Source organism: Elephantulus edwardii, unplaced genomic scaffold (genome assembly GCF_000299155.1).
Source record: "Elephantulus edwardii isolate Elephantulus edwardi_28Jun2011 unplaced genomic scaffold, EleEdw1.0 scaffold00234, whole genome shotgun sequence".
Lineage (NCBI taxonomy): Eukaryota > Metazoa > Chordata > Mammalia > Macroscelidea > Macroscelididae > Elephantulus > Elephantulus edwardii.
Window position 1 is genome coordinate 2,541,860 of NW_006399984.1, and position 9,460 is coordinate 2,551,319.

The window sequence follows — 9,460 nt, forward strand, 5'->3', positions numbered from 1 at the left end:
TTCTTCTCAGAGTCAGCCACAGTTTGTTATGATCCACACAGTCAAATGCCTTTGCATAATCAATGAAACACAGATAGACATTCTTCTGGTATATATTTAGAGAGAGATATTTATTTCTAGGAAATGACTCATCTGCTTGTAGGGGCAAACCCAAATTCAGACCTTAAGAGAGAAGTATCAGGAGAAGAAGAGACCATGTGTCAGCAGACAGGCAGGGTCTCAGGTCGCTAACTTTAGAAATTACCAGATTCAGAATCTGACATATCCAAAGTTGTTGTTGGCAAGCATGGTCACAGACAGCTGGCTTTGAACACCAATGAGTCCAGAATGAGTGGGCTATTGGTTCAAGTTAGGATGAAACAAATAAGCCAACAACACCACAAAAAAGTGTAATATGAAATAACAACAATAAATGTTTCCCTATCTGGTGACCTAGTGGGTAACGAGTTGTACCTCCAACTCAAAGGCACATGGTTTGAATTTTCCAACTGCTTCACTGGAGAAAGATGGGCAGTATCTTCCTGTGTAATTTACAGACTATGAAAACCATCTGTAGGATTAATTATCAATCATTTCTGATTGAACAGTTCACAACAACTACAACCTTTATCATAATATTGAATGTGAATGGATTAAATGCAACAGTCAAGAGAAAAAGAGCAAAATAGACAAGAAAATGTGATTAATTAATATGCTGTCTACAAGAAAGACACTTTAGACAGGATAATAAAGAGAGACTAAAAATGAAAGGTTGAAAACAATATGTTAAGCAAATATCAATCATGAAAGAGCAGGAGTGGAAATATTATTACTGTTAAAATAGATTTCAAGGCAAAAACAGCATAAAGGACAAGGAAGGGCATTATGTAATGATTAAGGGGTCAATTAATCAAGAGGAAATATCTATACATAAATATGTATCAAGTTATAGAGTCATACAACACACAAATCAAACTTCAATTTGTTTGCATAAAGAAGTCAACAGCACAATAATAGTAGAGGATTTCTATATCCCAATTTCTATGAAGGATATCTAATAAGAAATTCAACAAAAAAAACCTATGCAATTAAACAACTTGAATTTATCATTCCATCCAACAAGAGCTCAATACACATTCTTCTCCAGTCGAACATTCTTCAGAATACACCCTATATTAAGTCACAAACCAAACCTCAGTAACTTAAAAAATTATGAATTACTACAGAATATCTGCTCAAATATCAGTTATAAAATTAGAAATGAATAAACAGTTAACAGAATCAAGGGGAGAAAACCCAACCAGACATATGAAAACTAAAAAGCACCCTGTTTGAACATGACTGGATGATAGAACAAATAAAAGATAAACTTTAAATGTCTTAAAACAAATTATAATTAAAACACAACATACCAAATTCTGTGTGACTCAGGGAAAGCAATACAAACATCAAAAAAGAAGAGACAAAACCAACACCATATTTCAACAATTAAAATATCAACAAGCAAACCCTACAGCCTCTAGAATAAAGAAAATAATGATTAGAGCAGAAATTGTGCCTGATCCAAGCCATAGTCTTTGCAAGTACGTGCTGTGCTAAGCTGGACAATGACCAGGGATAACTGATGCCTTTGAGCTGTGGTGCTGGAGAGGAGTATTGAATGGACTGTTGGGAGAACAAACAGGTTCGTCCTGGAGAGGGTGAATCAAACTGCACCTTGAAGGCAAGAATTATGAAACTTCATCTGACATACTTAGGATATGTTGCAAGGCGAGACCAGTCCTTGGAAAGACATCATGCTTGGGACGGTGGAGGGACAGCGCAAGAGAGGAACACCCTCGATAACATGAATTGATACTGGAGTATTGCGGTAGGTGTGTATCAAAGACAGTAAGATTGGCACAGGATACAGCAGTGTAAGGACTGTTGCACATAGGGTCGCTATGAGTTGCAGGCGACTCGACGACACATAGCAACAACAAGAGCAGAAATAAATGAAACAAAAGCAGTAGCAAATTATTAAGAAGACTAGAAGTTGGTTCTTCAAAAGGATTCATAATATCGATAAGAAATTAACAAATCCAACAAAGGAAAAAAGCAAGATCCCGAACAGCCAGGCCTCAATCTTGGAGCCATTCCCTTTGATCCTGGGGCCTGCCCGATCCTGGAGCCCTCACAAATCCTGTGCCCTGCGGGGCCTGCCCAATCCTAAGTCCCTCATTGATTCTGGGACCCTTACAAATCCTGCGCCCTGCTCCTAACCTGGTACCTGCCTGATTCTTGTGCCCCTGCAGATCCTGGGGCCTGCCTAATCCCAGGGCTCTCGCAGATCCCGGGGCCAGCCACCAATCCTGGTATCCTCGCTGATCCTGGGGCCTGCCCAATTCTGGGGCCGGAGCCCATACTGGGGCCGTTGCCAATCCTGCGGCCGTTGCCAATCCTGGAGTCTGTATTTGGGCCCTCCCCACCCTAGGCTGGCACAGTGCTGCTCAGCGTCTTCCCAGCCTGCCTGAGCTGTGGGCGTGTTCACTCTGAGGTGCTGTGTTCTTGGAGACTTTCTGTTTATTCCTCTTTGTTGCTCTGAAAACTGGTCCTGCAAACCTCCTCACTTTCGAAGAGAATTCCACTTCCCAAGAACAGATGTCGCCGCGGCTGTGCCCACAGCATTTGTGGACCAGAGAGCCAGTGGTGCTCGCCCCCCACACTTTTCTACCACCTTGGTTCGCTCACTGGAGGGAGCCAGTGCAGTTCATTGATGCACCCATTCCATTGGCCCAAGTCACTCCAGTGCTGTAACGGGTGTTTCTGTGGCCCTGGACTGGTTGGCACTAACAAGTCCTCCTCTATGCCACGCATCAGCTTTCAAGACCTTCCCCTCAACGTCTACATGGTCAACTTTGGCACAGGCATCTTTAGCTTCATGCTCAGCTACACCTTATGCTGCTACTTTCTTAGCAATCTCTGGAACTAAACACAGAGTAAGCGATACAGCTTTAAGGAGGTGGTGCTTAAAGGAGGTCCTAAGAAGTTATGGCTTTATGGGCAAACTTATGCCGTATTTCTGGAAGACTTCAAGGGGAAGGAAGAGCTGGGTAGGCCTCTGTACCAACATACCTTTCACCAGAAGTGTTTGGTAAAGTGGCTGGAAGTATTCTGAGTCTGTCCCATGTGTAACAAACTTCAGAGGCCACTGAGAGAATCCTACTGAATGAGCGGATCAGAGTACATCCTTTATATTAAGACCTATAGAAGACCTCTTGCCTCGTGGATGCCTGGTCACCTTGCACAGCTACAGTGAACAAAGAGTTGGACGGTTTTGTGATGAAGCTCACCTAGGAGGAGCAGATGGCACAGAGTAAATCTTTGCCATAAGATGATGCCAGTGTCAGACTTGCTCCACCTTTCTGCCTCCTGAAGCCACCTTCCCTGCTACTCAGCATTGATGGCACTACCCATCTAAACCACTGCATCCTGGTACTAGACTGAATGCTTGCCCTGTCCCTCCTATGGTGAAAGAAAAGTGCCCTTCTTTGGTCAAGAACTTGGAGCACACTCCTTCTAGGTTCTTCTCAGAAAGACAGGCCAGCCTTACCTACAAAAAAGGACTAGCATGGACTTGCCCCTACCTGCAGCTTCCTCACTTCTTTCCCTCTCTTCAAAGAAATGTTAGAAGAGAAGGAAGGAAATGTCAATGACCCATATGCCACCAGTGTGATAAGGGAGGTTGTGTCAAGTAAGGACTTACAAAAGGAAAAAGTCAATGTTTACATAAGTCCTATTGAAACAAAGGCTGGTGGCTGGCTGACTGACTGCAAGTGAGTAGGGGTAAACCCCATATTCCTGCTAGCAGCCGAGGTGTCTCAGTCTCCCTCAGTTACTCTCAGAGCTTCCTATTAGACACAGAGTTTGCCTGTTTCTCTGGAGCAGGCCCTTATTTTACACTCAGATTGTTTTCCAGGGTTGTTTCCATAAACATCCAAAGGGAGAGGTGCTTAATGATAGGGGTGTCTACAAAACTAAAATCAAAACAGAAACCCCCTTCCCCTTTATAAATGGTGTTTTATATGTCATCCTCAACATCTTAGGTTTTATACATGAAATCGTCAATGAAAGTGAGGTTAGGGGTCCTCTATTTCTTCGTAGAGTGGGTGAATATGGGAAATGGGTATGTATTTAAAGAAAATTTATTTATTTATTTATTAAAAAATGGGTATGTATTTAAAGAAATTGAATAACAAGTTTCTGTTTTGAAAAAGATTCTCCAAATGAGAAATTATTGACTTCACCACATAATTAACTGAAATAAAAAGGATAGTAACAGAATATGACAAGTATACTCGAACATATTTGAAAACCTAAAGGAAATTGTATAAATTTTTAGAAACTCTCTGTCAATGTAAACTAACTGAGGCAGAGGTAGAACATTGGAACAAGCCCATCAAAAAAGGATAAATCAAGCAGATCATAAAGAACCATCCTCACCAAAGAAAGCCCCAACCCAGACAGCTTCAGCAGTGAATCCTTGAACCAAACATCCAGAAAAGACCTGACACTAGTAGGATTATTCAATGTATTTCCACATAAGAAATAGATCGGATTTTCTTAAATTCATTCTGTGAAGCAAGTATACCCCGATACCAAAAATTTAAAAAGCTACCACTAAAATGAAAATTAAAGACTAGTATGTCTCATGCATACACGCCAAAATTCTCAATAAAATCTTAGCCAGTAAAATACAGCATGCTACCAAATAAATAATGTATCATGATAAAATAGAGTTCAAAGCAAAACAATCATTGTAATCCACCACACCAATAAAGAAAAATGAAACACATGATTATTATCAGTTAAAGCAAAAAAAGGATTTTTATAAATTCAACACCTTTCCTTTATAAAAAATGCTAAACAAAACAGATATAGGAAATGGCTGAACATAATTAAAAGCATCTCCTGGCCATCTGAATGTCCTTCTTTGTGTAGTCTTTCCATGTATTTTGTCCATTTTATGATGGATTATCAGTCTTTTTCTTCTGGAGGCAGGAAAGTTCTGTAAACTTTCATTATGAGACCCTTGTCTGTGACAGTATTGCCAAATGTTTGTTCTCAGTCAGTAGGTTTTCTTTACATGCTGTTGGAAAAAGGTTTTTATGAGCACAGCGATTTAATCTTTAGACGGTCCCATTCTTCAATTTCATCCTTTTCAGATTGTGCATTTCTGGCTGTATTGGGCTTATACCTTAGACTAGTCCCTCTAAGCTTGTCCCAGTTTGTCTCTTACGAACTTTATAGGTTTGGGCCTTATTGCAAGGTCTCTTGACCCATCTTGAATTTATTATTGTGCATGGCGTAAGATGTGGATCCTGTTTCAGCTTTCTACATGTTGTTGTTGTTATGTGCCGTCGAGTCGTTTCCGACTCATAGCGACCCTATGCACAACAGCCCCAAACCCTGCTCTATCCTGCGCCAACCGCACCGCCTCTGACACACCCATCCCGATTACCCCAGTCACTGAATCAATCCATCTCATAGAGGGTCTTCCCCTCCTGCGCTGTCCCTCCACCCTCCCAAGCATGATGTCCCTCTCCAAGGACCCGTCCCTCCTGGCAACATGTCCAAAGTATGTCAGACGAAGCCCCAGAATCCTTGCCTCCAAGGAGTAGCTTGGTTTAATCCTCTCCAAGAGGAATCTGTTTGTTTTCCTGGCAGTCCATGGTACATTCAGTACCCTTCTCCAGCACCACAGCTCAAAAGCATCCACTCTCCTTCTGTCCTCCCTAGTCATTGTCCAACTCTCTGATGCATAACAAGCGATTGCAAAGACCATGGCCTGTACCAGGCGCACCTAGTCTCTATAGAGACACTGTTGCTCCTGAGTACCTTTGAGAGGTCCAGCCCAGTATTGCCAGCACCAATTGTTGAAGAAGTTATCATTTCCCCATTTGATAGATTTCATTTCTTTGTCAAATATCAGCTAACTATAAATAGATGCGTTCCATTTCTGAGTTCTCAATTCTGTTCCATTGGTCTATGTGCCTGTCATTGTACCAGTACCAGTACCATGCTGTTTTCTTTGCTACTGTTGTGTAATAGATTTTGAGATCAGGAAGTGCCACGCCTTCCACTTCATTTTTGTTGTTCAGAAGTCCATTGCTTATTTGGGGTCTCTTTCCTTTCCAAATAAACTTGACAATTTCCCTTTCAGTCTACTTGAAAAATGAATTTGGTATCTGGTTTGGGATTGCGTTGAACATGTAGATTACTTTTGGTAGAATTGTCATTTTCACAATGTTGAGTCTTTCTATCCATGAACGGGGCACATTCTTCCATTTCTCTAGGTCTTTTATTGTGTCTTGCAGAAATGTTCTGTAGTTTTTTTTGTATCGGTCTTTTGTATCTTTAGTTAAGTTCATTCCCAAGTATATCAGTTTGTGGTCGGCTATTGTAAGTGGTATTGCTTTCTTTGTTTCCTTCTCAGAGTTCTCTTTGTTACTATAGAGGAATGCCACTGATCTTTGGGTATTGATCTCGTATTCTGCCACTCTGCTAAACTGATCTACTAGCTCTAACAGTGTTTTTTTGTTGAATCCTTGGCGGGTTTTTTTGGGGGGGTGTACACTATCATATCATCTGCATAGAAAGACAAATTAACCATCTCTTTGCAGATTAGGATACCTTTTATTTCCGTCTTTTGTCATATTGCTGTAGCAAGTACTTACAATATAATATTGAATAGCACTGGTGACAGTGAACATCCTTATCTGGTCCCTGTTCGCAGAGACAATGTTTTTAGTCTTTTTTTCTCCATAGAGAATGATATTGGCTCTTTGTTTTGCATATGTATTTTTCACTGTTTTGAGGAAATTCCCTTCTATTCCAATTTTGCTTAGTGTCTTCATCAGGAAGGAGTGTTGGATTTTGTCAAATGCTTTATCTGCATCAATTGCAAGGATCATGTGGTTTTTCTTATTTGTTTTGTTAATGTGGTGAATTATGTTGATTGTTTTTCTTATGTTGAACCATCTGTGCATATTGCTTTTGAATCCTACTTGGTCATGATGAATTATTTTTTTATTGTGCTTTTGGATTCTGTTGGCTAGAATTTTGCTAAGGATTCTTGCATCTATGCTCATGAGAGATATTGGTCTGTAGTGTTTTGGGGTTTTTTGGTAATACATTTTTCTAGATTTCATATTAGGGTTATGCTTGCTTCATAGAATGTCTCTGGGAGTGTTCCTTCTTTTTCTATATTTTGAAATAACTTAAGTATAATTGGTGACATATCTTCTCTGAATGTTTGGTAGAATTCAGCTGTGAAGCCATCTGGTCCAGAATTTTTTTATGTGGGGAAGTCTTTGCCTGACCTGCTCAATATCTTCTTTTGTGATGGATCTGTTCAAGTGTTCTACATCTGACCACGTCAATCTGGGTAGAGCATGAGTTTCAAGGAATTTGAATTTCAGAATTTCAAATATATCAGAGTATAGCTTTTCATAATATGCCAATATTACAGATTTAATTTCCTCTGGTTCTGTTGTGATGTCACTTTTGTCATTCCTTAATCAAGTTATTTGTGTCTTCTTTTTTTCCTTCTTCTTTTGTTAAGTTTGCCAATGGTTTCTCAATTTTATCGCTCCAAATCACTGGCAATGAGATATGCAAATCAAAATCACAATGTGCTATCTACCATCTTACCCTAGTAGAAGTGGCAAAGTTTAACAGGGTATCAAGTAATAAATATTGGAGAGGATGTGCTGAGGTAGGAGCTCTTATACATTGCTGGTGGGATTATAAAACGGTACAACCACTCTGGAAGGCAGTTTGGTGTTTCCTTAAAAAACTGGACATAGAAATTCCATGCATGGAATATACACTGAGGAAATGAGAGCTGAGGCACAAATCAAGACTTGTACATCAGTTCATTGCAGCGTTATTCACCATAGCAAGAACATGGAAACAGCCCAAATGTCCAACCACAATAGTATGGATTGAGAAATTATGGTACATTCACACAATGCAGCATATAGGAGAAATGACTTTGTAAATTATTACCTGGCATAACCGTGACCTATGGTTGACAGTGTTTGGCAGAACTCCCAGTTTAAGACAGGTTTGGAAGCAGTAGTGGCATCTACTTCCTAAACAACATGACTTTAGAAACTCTATGAACTTTGAGAAACAGTGATAGTTATAGAAAGGCTTTAGGACTTTTGTTCATAGGGTCACTATTACTCGTGCTTGACTTGATGGCAGTCAACAACAACAAAATGGGAGGGACTCGAGAGCATTATGCTAAGTGAACTAACTCTGTCTCATAAAGAGAAATACTGTATAGGGCCATTATTGTAGAGTATGTACAAGGATCCAAGGAGGGAAGTAGGAGGCTTAAACATAGGGTCGCACAATTTGATGAGTGGAGGGAGGGATTGGTAAAGGAAGGGGGAAAGATCCAGTGTGAAAACAATGTGTGTGAACTTTATGTACTTTGTATGTAAACTAGTATAAAATTATTACCTAATTTGAGAGGAACTGAAGACCATTACGCTGAGTGAACTAACTCAGTCCCAGGTCAAATATTATATAAAGCATTATAGTAGAATGAGTATGAGGATCCAAGGGGGAGAGGTGCAAGCAAATGAGTGAGGATGAGTGAGGATGTGCGGGGGTCATAGGGTCATACAATTTGATGGGTGGGGATTGAGGGAAATGGGAAGGATCTGATGAATTTAAATTTTATAAAAAAACTAGTATTGTTGTTGTTATGTGCTGTCCAGTCCCTTGAGACTCATAGCGACCCTAAGTACAAGAGCCTTAAACTCTGCTGTCCTGTGCCAATCACACCATCTCTGATACACCCATCCATAAGGTCATACAATTTGATGGGTGGGGTTTGAGGGAACTGGGAAGGATCTGATGTATTTAAATTTTATAAAAAAACTAGTACTGTTGTTGTTATGTGCTGTCCAGTCCCTTGAGACTCATAGCGACCCTAAGGACAAGAGCCTTAAACTCTGCTGTCCTGTGCCAATCACACCATCTCTGATACACCCATCCCGATTACCCCAGTCACTGAATCAATCCACCTCATAGAGGACCTTCCCTTCCTTCCTCTACTTTACCCTCCCAAGTATGATATCCCTCTGCAAGGACCGGTCCCTCCTTACAACATGTCCAAAGTATGTCAAATAAAGCCTCAGAAACCTTGCCTCCAAGGAGCAGCCTGGTTTAACCTTCTCAAGGATAATCTGTTTGTTTTCTTAGCAGTCCATGGTACAGTCAGTACTCTTCTCCAGCACCATGGCTCAAAGGCGTCAATTCTCCTTCTATCCTCCATAGTCATTGTCCAACTCTCTGATGCATAACAAGTGATTGCAAAGATCATGGCCTGTATCAGATGCACGTTAGTCTCCAGGGAGTAACCATTGCTCTTCAGTACTTTGCAGAGGTCCTTAACAGCAGACTTTCCCATTGCAATATGTGTTTT

General features: G+C 40.5%; 1 protein-coding gene and 1 pseudogene across 1 annotated transcript in view; both read left to right on the forward strand.

Annotated features, from left to right (window-relative positions):
• Window positions 1-9,460, forward strand: part of NIPA1 (non imprinted in Prader-Willi/Angelman syndrome 1) — a 165,275-nt gene that overhangs the window by 10,348 nt on the left and 145,467 nt on the right. The window lies entirely within an intron of this gene.
• On the forward strand, window positions 2,735-3,219 carry LOC102860457 (annotated as a pseudogene).